General features: G+C 39.8%; 1 pseudogene; it reads left to right on the plus strand.

Annotated features, from left to right (window-relative positions):
* The first annotated feature begins 3,340 nt into the window (after nt 1-3,340).
* Nucleotides 3,341-20,174, plus strand: part of LOC127423269 (TBC1 domain family member 12-like) — a 43,527-nt pseudogene continuing 26,693 nt past the window's right edge.

The following is a 20,174-nucleotide window of genomic DNA, read 5'->3' on the forward strand; positions in this document are numbered from 1 at the left end:
CTCTGCTTTTTCTCTACCTTTTGTTATTCCCGTCCCCCCCTTCCCTTTCTCCTCTCTTTCGTCCTGTTCCCCCTCCCAGGCACGCACAGGTCGGATCCGGAGACCGGTGTGACCTGTCGATGCTCCCTCCCTAGAAATCCCAGACCTGAGTTCGGCGATGGGGTATGTGGTGAGCAGGGTGGAGCCGAGCGGCGTCTGAGCAGAGCGAGGCCGTGAAGATAAGTGGCAAATGACTTTCACCTTGGCCACACCGATCTCGCGTTCCAGCGAGGGGCGGTGGGAGTACTTAAGGAGAAGCGACAGTGGCAGAAGAGAGAGACACAGGAAGCTGTTTGTGTGGGTCTGCGTGTCAGAAGTGCCGGTTCTGAAAAGCAGCGCATATGTTAAATGTACAGCTGAAAAGTCTTATTGTGGAATGCTGAAAAGTCTTCGACAATAAATGTCTATGTGCTCTGTCAACCCAGTCCCAGCTTCCTCCTTTCACCTCATTGAGTGTTACAAATGGATATGACAATTTGGTAGGTTTGATCTTGGCAGACTAGATCTGCTTACACTGCTGTGGCAAAATTAGAAATACATGTAATCCTGATGTAGCAGATTTAAAGATGTGGCACTGGGGAGGAGGAGGGTTTCAGAGGGGAAAAAACTCTAGTAGCACGCTGCAGTAAAACTGGCTTACCATACAAACAACTGAGGTAAATTAAATCTTAGACAAAGTGAGCGTACGCAAGTTGATTGGCTAACAGAATACATGTCAACGGACCTATCAGCTGCATTGTGCAAGCTGACTGACTCAACAGATTGCATGTCAAAAGAGTTTGTGACGGGGGCCTGGGTAGCTCAGCAAGCAAAGATGCTGACTATAACCCCTGGAAGCACAAGTTCGAATCCAGGGTGTGCTGAGTGACTCCAGCCAGGCTTCCAAAGCAACCAATTAGCCCGATTGCTAGGGTGGGTAGAGTCACATGCATTACATTCTTCGTGGTCGCTCTAAGGTGGTTCTCGCTCTTGGTGGGGTTGTGTGTGGATGCCGTATTGAATAGTGTGAGCCTCCACATGCACTAGATCTCCACAGTAACTTGCTCAGCAAGCCACGTGATAAGATGCGCAGGCTGACTGTTTCAGAAGCGGAGACAACTAAGATTTGTCCTCCACCCAGGTTGAGGTGAGTTACTGTGCCACCACGAGGAATAAGAGTGCATTGGGAATTGGGCATGCCAAACTGGGGAGAAAAGTGGAGAAAATCCAAAAGAAAAAAAGAGCTTGAGTATATGAGCCGACTGGCTAACAGATTGCATTTTATTAACATCTTATTAGGACCAATTAACTTATGTTATGTTCAGTTCACTGAATTTAAGATCATATGAGAAAAAATCAAACTGGCATAATATCAAGTGTATTTTTTTTTTTGTAAACAAAATACATAAATAGTTCAAAATTAAGACAAAACGTGTTTGTACACTTTCTTGTTGTCAAAGTGGGGACATGCTTTATATACATCCACTAAAAATGACCCTGAAACCAGCTGGTTAAAATTAATTGCAAAAAATGGCTCAGAAAATTAAGCTAGTTATGCAAAAAGACCTAGCATTTGTTTGCAGATAACAACTGGTTTAATATTTTTTATTGAATGCAATTAATTTTACATGTGACAAGTCAAGTAATTTTTTTATTGGTACAGCGCTATTCACAACACATCGTTTTAAGGCAGCTTTACAGAAAATCATGCTGTAACAGAAAATTAAGATGTAATGTTTGTAATGTCTTCAAGTCATCATTGTGTTTGTTTAATGAATTAATGTGATTGTAGATTATGCCTTAAAAATGATTTGTCTTTAGACTAACTATAAGTGATACAAAGACTTGTTTAAGCCACTGCTTCATAAGCCCTGTTGAAAATTGCAGTAAATTTATTTTTGTAGCAATGTGTTACATGTAAACAGAAAATTCACATTTGCATGTCCAGTTTTACGCATTTCTTACATGTAAAGTCCTATATAGTGAACAGAAAATTGCCACAAAATGACATCCATGCAAAAAAAAAAAAAACAACAACAACAACAACAACAACAACAAACGCAACAAGGAAAAAACCTGCGGTAGTTCTGTAAAAAAACAATAAACTGTACCTCCTCATAGTACATAACACTACAAGTTCCCTTCTTCTTGGTGGACATCCTGTCTCTCTTGTTGGTCTGGCCAGAGATTTAGCAGACATCACAAATATTCCATGTCATAGATATTTATGGAATATACAGTACATGTACTGGATGTCTGACAGATTTTGATAATTGAATGGATCATTTTGCATATGATGGCTCACACGATGAAAGAATGTTTAGAAATTGTGAAGAGTATGCCAATTTCACTGAGAATCAACTCATCTGTTTTGATCAGCAAGCCATGTGCATTTAGTTATTGTGCAAACTGTAGACGATTTTACTTACTCTTTTGCACACGTGCAATTTGCTTAAATGAATAGGAAATTCAAATCTGGTGTGAACAAGAAACTAATTGTTCAGAGATTTGAACTTATTGTTTAAAAAAAAAAAAAAAAAATCATTCTCATTCGAGAACTGAGCCAAAGCGATTGGGAAAAACTGTATTGCGTGAAAGGGTTCAACAACTATGTAATTGGTAACTGGGTAGTCCTTATCTCTGTTTATAGCCTACTGTATCTATACAGTAAGTACAATATTTATCTCTGTGTACATGTGTAGCTAGTATGTAGTGTAATATAGCTTGTACTGAGACTCTGACTGCTGTTGCACTGTAATTCCCTAATGGGATTAATAAAGATCTACATCTATTTACATTTTTATTGCTAAATATGTCCAGCAGAGGGCGCGTGAAGTCTCCTGCCGCGCTGCAACATAGACTATTTAGCCTGAGGCCGAGAAGGACCACTTGTATTAAAATAAAAAGGAGAAATTGTAACGCCCAATGAAGAAAAGGAAATCCCGCCTCACAGGTAAAATCACTTTTTAGATACAGACATCGCCTGTCAGTCAACTAGGAAACGCGCATGCGCATTAGCTAGACCAGCCTGGAATTTTCTTTCTTTCTTTCTTTCTTTCTTTCTTTTTTTTTTTTTAAATAAAAGCACAGTTTATGACGCAGTTGTTGTCAGATTTGACTGCTGATTTGAAAAATGTTCTTTGATCGTAATTTTGATCAACAGTTTTGGAGATTTGTCTTCCCCATTCAAATAGATAAGAGCTGTGCTATATGCCGCTTGTATCAATAGAAAATAGCTGCCCGGGAGTGTTCCAAAGATGGCGGCCAAGTGGACTGACTTGCCTTGAAAGTTACTTGGTAGTAAATAATCGAATGACGTCATTGGAGGTTCAAGATGGCTGCGGATCACGGTCTTCATACGGTCATCTACCGACCAGGAAAGCGTTCATAAACGGGGATGTCTATTAACTCAAGTTCTTCGCTTGATGTTAATATATACCATATTAATATGTTGGAGGACAGTTTGAATAGATGTTATGCTGAAAGAGCAGCGGACAAGAGCATTGAACTGCACCGCCTTGGCTGGGAATCCAGGAGAGGTTTTTAAATAAGATGGAAAAGACTGAGGATGTACCTGAACAAATATATTCTTTTTATATGAGAACAAACTGGGATAATTACACTTATCATTGAATGTTTTAAAAGGGTTCAAAAGCAGAGGTCAATAGTGCTGCTATCAGGAATTGGGCTACAGCCGATGGGTATGTAATGTCACACGTTATATTGCGTATTCTGACAGTAGTGCATCATTGGCTATGTTTCAAAGCCTACTGAGCTGTCTACCTAGACAGCATTTTTGGTCGTCATAGACCTTATTCTCTGTAGCGCCAGATTTAATTGTTGACAGGAATGACAACGAAACTGTGAGGGATATATTGATTTACAGTCCTTTTAATGGGATGTACTGTTGATTGAAGTGTTTTGAATCGTCCTGCTGATTAAAAAACAACAACAAAAACATCTTTCCTTGAAATTTCAGTTGACAAAAAACTCCAGACAGCATGAGTTGTAGAAAATTAGATGTGATCTAGGAGCTTAATACAGTGTATGTCATTAAAGAGTCTGAAAGTCTATCCCTCACAGCCGCTTTTTTAATTCACGTCAAACATCAAATATGGTGCTGCTGTGAATGAGGTCTGTTTGTAACGTTCGAGTCAAGCTTTCTAAACGCCGTTAAAAAGAGCTAGACTGAACGTTTGGATCCAATGTTCCAAACGCGACTTTGATGTTCAAGCTTACTTAACCCTTGTGCGACCTTCGGGACATTTTTGTCTTTTTCATTTTAATTTTTTCTGTCATTTTGGCTGTGTTAATGCCAACGGCATACATTTTGCCAACGGTGTGTATTTGGGGGGAATTTTGATATTTCAACCTCAGTTCCTATAATACATCTATAATACACTGTGTACACAAAATAGTTACACTCAGGACCTTCAGGACAAAAATGTCCCAATTGAAACCCATTAAAACTGCAATATTTGATCCCAGTGCCATTAAAGCATAAAATCATGAATTCTATGATGTTATGCTTTCATTCCGGAGCCCTGGCTTCAAAATTAAATGTAATATTTTCCACTTGATGGCGCCATTTTTCCTCATGTGTAGCCTATGGAGCAAATACATGCTTTTCTCCTATTTTCTGTTTGCTGTATTATAGAGCACTGCAGGCCAATTAAATAAATGATGCAGCTAAAGTTGTGTGGGTGCGTTGGTATGGATGTCAGAGTATGTTTTGTATGTGTGTGTATAAAAAAACAACAGTGGCATTATGTAAACAAACTGGCATTTAAAGGGTTAAAATCCTGAAAATGAATGAATATTTGGTATTATTAATCTATAATTTTTTTATGCCTGTTTTTGACGTGGACATTTTTGTCCTTGAAGGACCTCTGAGTAACTTTTTTTATTGATGCACAAGGGTTAAATGTTCACATTCAACATTATAAATGCAGATGTGATGTTAAAAAAAAGCTGGCTCAAAATGTTCTAATTAAATGTTCCAAATGCAAATGTGATGTTCAAAAAAGCCGGCTCAAAAATGTTCTAATTAAACATTCCAAACTCAAAAGTGATGTTCATAAAACCTGGCTTGAGAAAGTTCTAATCCAACATTCCAAACATGGATGATTTTCAAAAATGCTACTCGAATGCCCGAATGTACAACTTTTATATTTTTGGGTATTATAGGCAGTTTGAACACATATAATGCCCAAAAATACTTAATCAAATGTTTTTATTAAACGTTCCAAATGCGCCAATGGTGCCCAAGAATACAGAATCGAATGTTCCAAACATGCCTATGATTCCCCAAAATACTGAATCAAATGCTCGAAATTGAACGTGTCAAATGCGTCTATGATCCCCAAGAATACTGAATCAAATGCTCGAACTGAACGTGCCAAATGCGCTTATGATGCCCAAAAATACTTAATCAAATCATGCTCGACTCTAATGTTCCAAACACGCCTATGGTCCTTCTTTAATCATTGACGGGAATGGCAACGAGACTGTGAGGGATGGACTTACAGTCTCTTCAAAGGTTCTGCTGTTGATTAAAGTGTTTTGGATCATTCTGCCAACAAAACATTGAATAAACATCTTTCCTAGAAATTTCAGTTGACAGAAAAAAAATAAAAAAAATCCAGACAACATGAATTGTGAAAAATTTGATGTGATCTAGGAGCTTTATACAGCTTTATACAGTACATGTCATTGAAGACTCTGAAAGTCTATCCCTCTCAGCCTCTTTATCCACGTCAAAAAATAAAATATGTCACTACTGTGAATACTGAATTGAATGCTGGAAACAAACGTTCCAAACGTGCCTATGATGCCCAAAAATACTCAATCAAGCATTCAAATCAAAAGTTCCAAACATGCCTATCGTGTCTACTAGGCTGACTGTGTGGATTTTGGATTACAGGTTATTCACCCAGTGGTGTCCAGAAGAGCAGTGTCATCTCAGAGCGTTTTATAGATTCACCACTGAAGCTGATGGTTGAGTCATCTTCCTCTGGAGACAGGGGTGCTGAGGAAAGCAGACCACCTCCCCGAATCACTCATGTAACAGATAGACAAGAGAACATAATGCAAGGTATGTTCACCCATACTGATACATCGCAGAGAGATAAGAGCCATCTGCAGGGTAGGCAGGACCATGATCTCCTGTGTTCCGGTGCTGAAGGTCAGTGTGTTGAAGAACAGCATCAGCAGGAGTGCCTGGGACAGTCCTGTACCTCTTCATGTGGCACAAAGCTGCCAAATGGACATGCAAGCCAAAATGCAAATGAAGTTCCTAAGTCATCTCAATCTGCGGGATGTTTAGACTTTAATTCTAAAGACAACAATGTGATAGCAAATGGTGAGCTATCGGAAGACGCCAGGGATTTGAGTGATGAAGCCGTTTCAAGTGGGATTCATGTCAGTACTTCCATGCCAAGCTCTCATTCTGAATTTGCCGCAACACCTCAAGATGTTGGTAAGAATAGAACTGTAGGATCAGAACATGTTTCGAATCCCCAGAGTTCAGTGTTTGAGGTAGCCCATGGAGATGAAACCACTAGTTCACCTGAATCAGAACCACGCTTTAACAGGAACTCCTCAGGCAGTCAGTCAGCTGCTATGACACATTCTCTCAGGACGTTTTCTTCTAGCACTTTCTTCAACTCTGACTCCAGACGGAGTCCAGATGATGACGAGACCTTTCCCACATCAGATAGACCGGATGACTTGACGTTCATGGACGTGACTCTAAATTCCAGGAACACCTATGAAATTAGTCGGTGTCAAAGTGCCCCTGACAACATTCCTGGTGTGTTGAGTGTTGCTTCCACAGATCTGACTCGGAAACAGGGCATCTCAGAGATCATTAGCAGGTATTGGCATTCTCTACAACTTGCATTATTTAAAGGGATAGTTCACTTAAAAATGAAAATTCTCTCATCATTTACTCACCGTCATGCCATCCCAGATGTGTATGACTTTCTTTAGCAGAACACAAAGACTTTTAGAAGAATATCTCAGCTCTGTTAGTCCATTCAGTACAAGTGAATGGTGTCCAAATCTCTGAAGGTCTAAAAAGCACATAAAGGCAGCATAAAAGTATTTCATATGACTCCAGTTGTTAAATCCTTGTCTTCAGAAATAAAATGATGGGTCGGAGTGAGAAACAGATCAATATTTAAGTCCTTTTGTACTATAAATCTCCACTTTCACATTCTTCTTCTTTTGGTTTTTGTCAATTCACATTCTTCGTGCATATCGCCACCTACTGGTTGGGGCTGGTCAAAGGTGGAGATTTATAGGAAAAAAGGTCTTAAATATTGATCTGTTTCTCACCCACGCCTATCATATTGCTTCTGAAGATATGGATTTAACCACTAGAGTCGTATGGATTACTTTTATGCTGCCTCTATGTGCTTTTTGAACCTACAGAGTTTTGGTCACCATTCACTTGCATTATATGGACCATTCTTCTATTCATTAGATATTCTTCTAAAAATCTTTGTTTTTGTTCTGCAGAAGAAAGAAAATCATATACATCTGGGATGGCATGAGGGTGAATAAATTATGAAGGAATTTTCATTTTTGGGTAACTATCCCTTTAAGACTAAAGCTTCTAGAATATGAGCCAAATATTGAACCCAGATAGCCTGAAAGGTTTTGTCATGGTCTTTATTCTCAAACATCCATGAGTCATTTTTCCTGTTCATATCAGATAATCTATTATATTTTTTAGACAAGTTTTGTATTCAGATTATCAGAGAGATTCGATTGTTTTAAAGATCTTGCTAACAAGTGGACAGAATCAGGAACCTAATTAGCCTACTTTTTTTATTTATTTTTTTTATCCCCTTTTCTCCCCAATTTGGAATGCCCAATTCCCACTACTTAGTAGAACCTTGTGGTGGCACGGTTACTCACCTCAATCCGGGTGGCGGAGGACAAGACTCAGTTGCCTCCGCTTCTGAGACCGTCAATCCACGCATCTTATCACGTGGCTCATTGTGCATGACACCGCGGAGACTCCGCATGTGGAGGCTCATGCTACTCTCCACGATCCACACACAACTTGCCATGTGCCCCATTGAGAGCGAGAACCCCTAATCGCGACCACGAGGAGGTTACCCCATGTGACTCTACCCTCCCTAGAAACCGGGCCAATTTGGTTGCTCAGGAGACCTGGCTGAAGTCACTCAGCACACCCTGGATTCGAACTCGTTACTCCAGGCATGGTAGTCAGAGTCAGTACTCGCTGAGCTACCCAGGCCCCTAATTAGTCTACTTTAATAGTTTGTAGTAAAGTTTGTAGCAAGTTGTAGTTTGTAGTCTTTGATATCATATTTGGGGTTTCTCTGCTTCTATAGCGGTATTTCAACCAATGCCTGCAAAAGAGAAACATGTCTTGGACATTTCACCAATGTTTGCATAATTCTTTCTGCATAAGCTAATTCTTTATCTCAGTTCACAGGCTTTAACTGCATTCTTTTCAAGTCATGTGCGCAGCAGTCAGTGACTCTTACTGTCAGGCTTATCTGCATGCTGTAAAGCTAAAATCCACATCCGTTTTTGCACTTGTTTGCAGTGTTTTCAAGCTTTAACAGATGCTTTGTGATGATGTGTTTGGCAGAAGTTTGTTCTCCAGAATGCAGAGAGAGGCCCAGAGTGCACCAGGATGGAAACTGTTTGGAAAGGTCCCACTGAGGGAGAGCCCCTCCAAAGACTCCAAAACCATTAAGCAGGTCTGTTCACACCTAATTCAGATTGGGAGTGGAGATAAATCCAGTGTTTAGCTGTGTTTTTAGAAGAGGGGTGAGACGGTCACGTGGAGGTTAGCACTTGTTTTTAGGGCTTACAGACTTAAATGTGTGTTTGTTTTGTTTTTATTTAATGCACTGAGAAAATGAGCCAGGCCTCATGCTTTCTCTTTTCTGATTTCTACTAAGCTCCTAATTTCCTTCTGTATATTGATTTAAACTGCACACAAATAAGGAAAATGTATCCAGTCAGAATAAAGCCTGTCCAGTCAGACTCTTGACCTGTTTAGAAGGGGATACCACTGATTTATCATGCTCCAGTAAATAATGTCAGCATAAATCCCCTGCTGTCTGAACCAAAAACACCATAGACTGAAATCATTCCAGTCAGCACACTTTTGAAGCCAAGGACAGTCTCTGTTGTTACTTCCTGTTCTTTATCTCAGGATCAGGGTTGTGCTCCTTTATTACTTTTATTTTCCTCTCTCTTCAGGAAAGTAACCCAGGCAATCTCACATCTATATCTACACCCAATCTCTTAAGCTCAGGGGTATGCCTTTTTCGTATGCTCCTTTTCATCCGCACAATCTCTGCATTAAGCTTTCATTTCCCATTGATCATTTCAATCACCTTCATGTCACTTGACATGCCTGCTTGACCAGTCACCACATTGTTACATTTGCTTTTCATGTTAAAGGGATAGTTCATCCAAAAATACAAATTCTGTCATTATTTAATCACCCTTATGTTGTTCCAAACTTGCATGGCTTACTTTCTTTTCCTTAGAACTAAAGAAGAACGTTCAGGCTGCTCTTTTCCTTTTTTTTTTTTTTTTTCCCTAATTTGGAATGCCCAATTCCCAATGCGCTTTAAGTCCTCGTGGTGGCGTAGTGACTCGCCTCAATCCGGGTGGCGGAGGACGAATCTCAGTTGCCTCCGCGTCTGAGACAGTCAATCTGCGCATCTTATCATGCGGCTTGTTGAGTGCGTTACCGTGGAGACCTGGCGCGTGTGGAGGCCCATGCTGTTCTCCGCGGGATCCACACACAACTCGCCACACACCCCACCGAGAGCGAGAACCACACATTATAGCGACCACGAGGAGGTTACCCCATGCTACTCTACCCTCCCTAGCAACCGGGCCAATTTGGAGACCTAGCTGGAGACACTCAGCACACTCTGGATTCGAACTCGCGACTCCAGGGGTGGTAGTCAGCGTCAATACTCGCTGAGCTACCCAGGCCCACCAGGCTGCTCTTTTCTAAACAACGAAAGCGAATAGTGACCAAAGCACTGTCAAGCCCCCCAAAAAGCACCATCAAATTTGTCCATATGACTTATGAGCTGTATTCAAGTCTTCTGATTCTATACGATAGCAGAATGTTTGAGAATGTGTCCGTGCTAATAAGATTTGAAGAACCACGGCATCGGGAAAGATTATCAGTATATATAACAACTTGAATTTCTATCTGTTTCTCTTTCAAAGCTGGCTTTAGATGACTTGGAAAATACTGCACGAGTCATATGGACTTCTTTTATGGTACTTTATGATGTTGTTGTTTTTTAGCTGTCCCCATCCACTTTTATTCTATGGAATAGAGTAGCATGAACATTCTTCCAAATGTATCCCTTTGTTTTCCATGAAATAAAGTCATTTAAATTATTTTAGTACAACGTGAGAGTGAGTAAAGGACAACAGAATTTTCATTTTTGGGTGAATGATCCCTTTATCTGAAGATATTTCATTAAAGCAGTAATGTTGGAAAAGTGTTACTGCTTTTTACTCTTTACAGATTGACTGTAAACAGTAATGACAACCTAACTTCCTGTAATCTCCATGCTGGTGGTTTTGAAAACACAGTGTTAGAACCAGTCTGAATATGTAGCTCTTGTTTCTTTGCTCTGAGATCAAGCAGCCAAACTGATAAACGATGGTTGACTAGTTTCCTCTTCTGACTAGTTTCTTTCTTTTCTTCACCCATATTATTTTGGGAAATGAGCCTCATACACAATATATCCATTGATATCTACAGAAGCTTCTCAGACACATGAGGCAAAGTCTTTGTGCTGCTTTTCTTATGATGAATGGAGTTTGAGCTTGTGCTTTAGATGGTGCTTGAAGAGGAACTGTGCCAGCCAAAACAGCTCTGCGTTTGACTATGGTTTTATCTAATTCCTGGGTTTGAAACAAAATCACAAGATGGTTATTTTTGCTGGAAATTCAGCCCCCAAAATATTATGGATATGACTGTTTTTGCATAATCCAGTTAATTAAATCATTATTTTCATCTTTATTTGAAACATGTTGAATGAAAACCAAAAATACGATTATTCAAAACAAACGATTGAAAAGTCTGGCATCAGTGTAATAACTAGGATTGCCAACGGTCCCGTATTAGCCAGGTTGTCACATAGTTTGGTCGAAATGAAGATGTCCTGTATTGAAGGTATTGTGTCTCGTAGCGGCGAGACACTTGATGATGGACGTCGAAACGGCCTGTATTGAAGGTATTGCTTCCTGTATTGAAGGGGAAAAATCCTTGAGGTTGGACCCTTGTCCCATATTTCAGCTTTCCAAATGTCTAGCATCCCATATTGTGGTAAAAAGTTGTCAACCTTAGTAATAACAGCTACTTAACACTTGAGGCAATAACGAAAGACACAAAAGAGTAAAACATTGTGAATTCTGATTGGATGAGCCACTTTCAGAGCCCCTGTGAAAAAGTGCTATATGCAAATCGCGACGTTGCATAACAATCGGAAACGGGCTTCTGTTATGTCAGTTATGGCACGCCATGGCCAGTGTTGGGTAAGTCACTTTTTGCTCCAAAGTCAAATTACTAAAAACTTCAAAATTATACTCTGATTACTTTACTGATTATTTAGGGAAAAAGTAACCCCATTACTAATTTCTTTACTTTTAAATTGCTTTCTAATACACTTTTCCCAGAAAAGCTTTTGTTTTTCCACTCAACAACTTTAAAATAATGTCTATATTTCCTCCTCGTCCATTGTCACATGCCCTTCAGCTGTCACAGAAAAGCAAACTTACAGTATGAACATAAATCATATTTTAAATGCATTTTTAAGTATTAATGTAGAAATACTGTATGTGTAATCCAAGAAATGTACTTAAAAGTAATTACCTTATTTGAAAGTTAGTAACTGTAATCTGATTACAAGAATTTAAAATGCTTTGCATTACAATACTTTTTTGACTAAAATGTAATTACATCACAGTAACTGATTACCTTGTTACAGTATGTAATCAGGATACACCCAACATTAGTCATGAAACATCAAAACAAAATCGCTCCCATTAAAATCAACGGATCATCTGCGACGAAGTTTGCTATGAGTATGCTTTAGTTCTCTGCTTGGTGTCATTTTTTTTTTTCAATTAACATTTTTTATTGAATCAAACATATAACAAAGAAAAAACACAACATATACACATTGAGTCAGCATTTTACCCCCACTATTACCCCTCCCCCTCCCCAATCACTGACCCCACCCCTGTGGTCACAAGTGGAATACACACAAACAAAAAATAGAAAAAATCCCCCCCCACAAAAAATAAATAAATATAATAACCATATATAATTAAAACTAAACTCTCTCCAAAGCCCCTCCCCGAGATTCCCCCAAAAACACCAAATACCTGCCCCACTTCCTAGCAAACAAATCTCGAACCCCTAGCCCTCTGCTCGACATCTCCTTAAAAGCCACCACCCTCCCCATCTCCACACACCACTCCGGAAATAAGGGAGCCCCATCTGACTTCCATCCCCTTAAAATAATCTGCCTGCCAATCATAATACTGGTCAGGATCCAATTTTTTATGTGTTTGTCCCCCAAATTTATGACCGCCCCATCGCCCAAAATACAGTCTGGGGCAAAACGAAATTTGAGTGCCCAAAACATCACATATGACACTCTGAACCTTCAACCAAAACTCTTGGATCTTAACACACCCCCAAAAAACATGGGTTGTGTCTCCATCTTCTGATTGGCATCGCCAGCAGGTGGGTGTGTCTATAAGACCAAGCCTATACAATCTAGAGGGGGTCCAATAGAATGTATGTAATATTTTGAATTGCATAAGGCGAACCCTTGCATCTCAAGATGCAGACTTGATGTTTTTTAGAATCCTATCCCACACTCCCTCCTCCAATACAAAGTTGAAATCTTTCTCCCATAATCTCTTGAGAGAAGTTGAAGTTCCATCCCCTAGACTCTGAATTAGCAGGGAGTAATACACTGATGCCTCATGACCTATTCCAAAAGCAGTAATCACCTCTCCCAGAGTATCTGCAGCTTTAGGGGGGCGTATGCTAATCCCAAAAACAATACAGGGCAGGTGGCACAGCTGTAAATAACCCATAGAATTGAGATCTGGGAATCCCAAAATGTTGAATCAAATTTTCAAAAGATCTCAATACTCCACTTTCATATAGGTCACTGAGTGTAGTAAACCCCCCTCACAATCCAGTCTGTCCAGCAGAAAGGGGATTTATTAATACATAATTTAGGGTTCAGCCATATACTTGAGGCAACATTTAAATAAATCTCAGAATTAAAGCAAAAGCTTATGCGCCATACTTCCCGCCACCACCCCTGGAAAATCATCCTCCTTTCTTATCGCGGCTGCTAATGGTTCCAGGGCCAGACAGAACAATAAGGGGAAAAGAGGGCAACCCTGCCGAGTACCCCTATCTAGAGTAAAATAATCTGAAATTAATCCATTTGTTTGTACCGCCACTGCCGGGTGTCTATAAAGTAACTTAATCCATTTAATAAAAGTTTTCCCGAACCCGTATATTTCCAAAATCTTAAAAAGATAATCCCATTCTACTATATCACCTTTTCGGCATCAAGTGAGATGGCAGCGACCGGAGTCTGATCACTCGCCACTGACCACATGATATTGATGAAAAGCCCAATGTTATCAGAAGAGCTGCGGCCCCGAATAAACCCCACCTGATCTATATGTATAAGAGATGTCATAACTTTATCGGTTAGCCAGAAGTTTTGACACTATTTTTACGTCTAGCTGGATCAGGGAAATTGGACGGTAACTCTTACAATCGCTTGAATCTTTGTCCTTTTTAAGAATCAGGCTGATCTGGGCTTGTGTCATGGTTGGCAGAAGCTTTCCATTCTTTAATGATTCCATTTAAACTTCTAACAAAAGTGGAGCCAGTTATGTAGCATAAGATCTAAAAAATTCAGCGGCAAAGCCATCTGGCCCCTGAGCCGTTCCTGTAGGCAAGACCTTAATTACCTTGCCAAGCTCCTCCAAGTTTATCTCAGAATCAAGATAATTTTTTGCTCAGTTGTCAGTTTAGGGAGTTCTAATGGTTCCACAAAGTTCCTAATATCTTCAACTATAAAGATCAAGATAACGTTCTTTAAAAGCATTATTAATATCAGTGGCCCCTGAACAGTCAAACGAATGTTCAGTAAGCCGGCCCATTCGGCCGATTCATGAGTGCAACCAAAGACCCAATCACTCCAATGTCCTGCAAGTGATATTCCACAAAACAAACTTCAGCCGCTAGTCGTAACCAGCACAAAAAGAAACAAAGAAGGCGCCCAGCTTCCTCGGCAGTCAAGTGTATGTTCAGTGAGTCAGGTCCACTAGTCAGCAACATGAAAATCACCAAATGGCTTACTCACTCCAATGTCTTTATGAAAGACAATGCTTGCTGTGGGCATGTAAATTCTCTACGGCCATCCTTAGTATCTATTCTCAGTTTGGCTGGAAACATCAGTGTAAAAGCAACCTTCCATTGATGTAAGAGATTCTTGCATTCCTTGAATCGATCACGTTTCTCTCTTGTCGAATTCGCAAAGTCTGGGAACAAGAAATGCTGTGGTTCTTCCAAGAAAGCTTTCCTTTACTCCTCGCCTCACGTAACACAAGATCTTTATCGGATGAGCTCAGACATTTGGCCAGAATTGATCAAGGCCTATCTCCCTCTGCGGATATCCGAGCCGGGACTCTGTGAGCTCGGTCGATTTCCAGCTTAAGGCCTGTTATGTCGAGCAGACTCGGTAAGAGTTCATCTAGGAATTTCGCCATATCTCGGCCTTCCTCATGCTCAGGAATTCCAACAATTCGGACGTTGTTTCGCCGATTACAATTCTCCAAATTTTTCCCAAATGCATTGCAAGTCTGTCTTGGTCGCTACCATGTTAGCAGCTAATTCTCTCTCCAATGACTCCAAATAATCTATCCATTTTTCGACATCCCCAATCTTGTAACCAACTCAGTGAATTTCATCTCCATGGAAGTGATCAATCGACGTATTACAGCCAGATCCTCCAAGTCTGCGACAACCTTTGCCAGCATTGCAGACATACTCTACAGCTGATGCTGAATTTCTCCCGCCGCACCGTCCAAATTGAGTCCCTGGTCTTCGGCCCTGTCAGGGGTATCAGCTTGAGCACGTAAGTGTCTTTTAATATCTCCAGAGCCCGAGGATTTTAAATTCTTTGACATATTGTCTTCATAAAACAGTTAAGAATCAGGGTGTATAAAATACGTTGGCTACCATCCCTGGAGTTCGCTAGCTCGCTAGTTCGAATCCCAGGGCGTGCTGAGTGACTCCAGCCAGGTCTCCTAAGCAACCAAATTGGCCCGGTTGCTAGGAAGGGTAGAGTCACATGGGGTAAACTCCTTGTGGTCGCTATAATGTGGTTAGTTCTCGGTGGGGCACGTGGTGAGTTGGGCGTGGTTGCCGCGGTGGATGGCGTGAAGCCTCCACACACGCTATGCCTCCGTGGCAGCGTACTCAACAAGCCACGTGATAAGATGAGCAGGTTGACAGTCTCAGACGTGGAGGCAACTGGGATTCATCCTCCGCAACACCGGACTGAGGCGAATCACTATGCGACCATGAGGACTTAAAAGCACATTGGGCATTCCAAATTGGGAGAAAAAGGAAAAGAAAATAATTTAGCAAAGTGCGCAGAGCTTGCTGTTCACACGTCCGAACCTTGCAAAGCATCACGCGGCTCCTCTGGTGTTGGGTTTTTAAAATGGATATACCTTTGTATAATCGATATAGCAGAATTTCTGCTGGTTGCCTTGCATTTTACAAACCTTACACTTTCTCACATTTTCCACCTGGCGCTTTGTATGAACCACCACCGAACCTTCTCCTAACAAAACTCTCTCTTCATTGCCTTAAACACCCATGTGTTTCAAACCATGTGGCCATCAGCCTCGGCACGGCTTGATCTTCACACGCTAGTCACCTGACTACTATTACCTGTGACTCTACTTGAAACACATTCAGATCATGTAACACTCTACTTTAATCTAGCTTACGGTGTTCACACATGTTTGAACTTGACCTGGTTGCTTTCTCGCAGGAGTACGAGGCCAGGGTGGCTAAATCCAGCCAGAGCCCCTCCCTGGCCGCTCATGGCCAGCGGAAGAACTTGGAATTCGAGCCGTCGTCTACCACAGCGCTCATACTAGAGGACCGCCCAGCGTGAGTAGCACTTTAGTACTGTGTATTAACCAGATGACATGTGACAAGCAATAAAATAAAATATCTCTTACATGTTAATCTGCGTTTTTGTCTTAACCAGCCATACACATGAGAAAAGGTTTAGTCGCTTGGCTTCTATTTATGTGCAGATGTGCTTGATAGGCCCGCCCACAGTGAAATCTCACTGGCCCATAATTTCTGCTTCAATGAGCTGTGTGTTTAACTTAAAATATGTTAGTTTTCAGTGAAGACAGAAAAATTACTTGTTGCAAGAAACTTGTAGCACAATATCGCACCAATTTTGCGTAATTATATTACAATTTTGTAAAGTTATATTTTTTTTATATTGCCTAATCTTAAAAGAACTATTCAAATTAATATCCTTCAGTGTTTTGATAATAATTTTTATATTTATATTTATTTTTATTTTTAAATGTGCAGTTGCTCAGGCATGCAGAACTTATCTTAGGCTGAAATATCAAGGGTTGATGTAATATACTCTAAAGTATAACATATACTAGGAAATCCCTAGTATATTGTCACCCTAGCAACTTGTGCCTTCCTCTCATTAGGTGTGCAGGATATGTTGACCTGCATAATATATATCCCAGCAAACCTTGAGAGACTCATCTTTCCTAAACAAAAGACTATAAATAAGACTGTATTGTATTTCGCGATGCATTGTGTTTCTTCAGTCCCCAAGTCCTTATTAAGAATAAAGGAGCAGAGAAATGTGAGCTTATCAGCCATACAATGAGATAAACTTGTGACATGGCATTTTTACAGAAAGTTTCCAAAGTTTTTATAAAGGGTTTCAGTGCCTGTAACAAATTCTGAGCACATTGAGACATTTTATTGTTGCTTTTGTTGTGACTTCCTCAGAAACCTTCCTGCTAAATCGGAGGAGGAAGCCCAGCGCCACCGTCAAGAGTATAATGAAATGGTGGCAGAGGCGAAGAAGAGAGGTGCAGAGTTATTACCATGCTCATTTTAATCACTTCATAACAGTATATGGGTGAATCTCATATTATAAACTGTCATGAACATGTCCAGTGTTGGCCAAATCCTACCCTCCTTGGACCGCAAAACATTTCCATTATCTGAAACAATAATGTGTGCTCTGTTTGGTGCCTGATTAGAAAACCCACAATATCACTTCTCAATATATATCATCTTAAACAGCAAAATTTAACATTCCAATTTAACATTTCTCTTTCTATGTTTTCAGTTAGCTTGAGGTTAGTAAGCTGACCAATTAGCCTGATAGCTTTGCATATCACTAACCAATTAGCCTGCTAATTATTACACGTAGTTATCCACCAAAAGTGTTCCACGATTCATAACAGATGCCTGTTTTTAATTTCCAGTCTCCAGTGTTTTCACTCGCATCGGTGTATGTTCTTAATGGAAAATGTGATGTTTAGAATATTACATTTGTAAAAAATGGTCAAAAAAGCATGTCTAATATAGCACAGGTACATCTCTGAGATGTCTTTTTATGAGTGTTTCATCTGGAGAGCCTCACATTCTAATTAACATCTGCTTAACATATTAAAAAATCTGATTTACAAACATTCAAAATCGTTTGAAAGACATCTTCTGATTGTTTTGTTGACATCCAGGAGAAAACGTCTTATAGACGTACTTGAGATAAGCAAACAACCTAATAAAATATGCATACATCAAACAGACATGTCAAACAGATGTATGTGTGCTGTTAGGGGTGACTTTGTAGTGCAGATACTTCAGAGTTGCAACAACCATTTTTTGACAGTGCCTCACTCATCAAAATTTAAAGAGTGGGTGGATGACGTAAAGCTATGAATTGAGGTTAGTAATGTTGATATTTTAAACTACTTTGAGTTGTTATGACAGCCAACAACCACACAAGTTGACCCTGAACTCATTTTGACTCACACTAACATTTAAAATGGTTGTTGTTCTCTGTTTGGAACTCTCGGATTTGTAGTTTTTAGCTTCTTATGGAGACTGGTACCAATAAACAGTCCAGCAGCAATTAGAATCATCATGGCGGTGATGTCAGTGGTTAGTCAGGAAAACTGTGAATACCTTTGCAAAGCATTTTTTGATCAGGCATTTCTAACAACTTCCCACATTTGTGTTTGGGGGGATTTGGCATTGACACCAGGTCATATTTTACCCCAAAATTAACAGAAAGAGAAAAGAAAAGAAAGCCTTTTTCTTTAGATTTTTGGGGAAATGTGGCCTGGATATGTTTTTGTGTTTAAGCTCATTTATATTTTTGTTTAATGACCATGGCGGTCATTAAACGTGGAAATGTGTGACTTCATGTTGTCAGGAACGTTTATTGCACTCTGAAGTAATATGACTCTTGCTCACAGAATTGAAGGAGGCACAAAAGAAGAAAAAACAAATGAAGGAAAGATTTAAACAAGAGGAGAACATTGCTTACGCCATGCTGGTTTGGAACAATGAGATCCTTCCCAACTGGGAGAGCATGTAAGTCAGACACCCAGCCTAATTAAAATTGACTATTTTACCCATTATTTGTGTGTGCTATGTATTTTATTTTTTGCTTAAAGGGTCATGAAATGAAGATTTTCTTTGATATTTAGACATATAAGAGGTAACTCTACTATAAAAACATACTTTACATTTCAGAACTCAAAACCTCCTCCCCAGTCTAAAAAGAGCATTTATAATTACCACCCTGCTGAAACATCTCGTTTTAAAATCTGTGTGTTGGTGATGTCACGAGACATTGCTCATTAGTATTTACACATCCCACAACATGCGTCATCGCACCCTTGGCCCCGCCCACTGGTGCTCAGTTCGAGAGAGCAGGACAGACAGGCCTAGTGTGGCTAATTATTTCTGAACACCAAAGGCAACGCATCTGGACTATTTGAATAATTTTTTTATATAAACATTCACTAGACAGACGTCTTTGACTGCTGTCATGTATCTCGCCGCTTTCAAAAGACGTGGTGTCAAGTTACAGCTCTGAAGAGGAGAAGCCATTCTCTTTTATTCAACTACTCTGCCTCTTGCTGTTTTGAGCACAAACTCATCCTGGATGCGTTCTTTCACACATCTGGACTATTTTTATTTGTTGGTGTATGTAAACATGCACTAGATGGACGTCTTTGACCGTTTTGATGTGTTTTTGGCAGGGAAAACACATCAAAGAACGAAAACCGGTTCAAAGAACGAAAACTGAAAAACGAACTACATTTTTAGCAGAACATAACCAAAAACCAGAACAAATTGATTTTCAATTGTTCCAGAGTTCAATTTTTGTTTTTAAATGCTGGAAACCGGTTCTAACCGGTTCGTTTTTTTCTGATAATTTTTTCATGAAACTAAAGGCCAAAGGGTTTATCACCGTATATTTTGGGAACTATACCACTTCATGTTGCCTGAAAAAAATGAAACATGCTTGAACCTGAAGGAAACTGCTGCATCACACATGTCTTTGCCTAATTGTCCATTGTGGATGTCGTATTCTGTGAATGAAGACCTTTTTAACAACTATTGTATGTATAATTACTACATATACATGCACGGCTAATCCAGATACAAGGAAAACTTTATAAGATGTAAAAAGTACTTTTCTCAGTTCTTTCCAAGTCTTCACTGAATTATTGTTAGATATGATGCATTAATACAGATTTGATGCTGCTGGGTTTTGACTCAGAAGCAGATCTTTAAAATTTTACTTAACTGTTAATTAACTGTATGCTTGTTATAATTTCTATTGTGATAAATCGCTAATTCTTTGTTTATTTTGATGCAAGTGGCTTATTTTGAGCTCATTTTTCCAGACCAGATTGCTTGCTTCTCTTGTGAGATCTGGCAATGCTGCAATTAATATTTCACCCACCTTTTAGCGCAGAGTACTGTCATTTTAAAAAGA

This window comes from Myxocyprinus asiaticus, chromosome 32 (genome assembly GCF_019703515.2).
Source record: "Myxocyprinus asiaticus isolate MX2 ecotype Aquarium Trade chromosome 32, UBuf_Myxa_2, whole genome shotgun sequence".
Taxonomy (NCBI): domain Eukaryota; kingdom Metazoa; phylum Chordata; class Actinopteri; order Cypriniformes; family Catostomidae; genus Myxocyprinus; species Myxocyprinus asiaticus.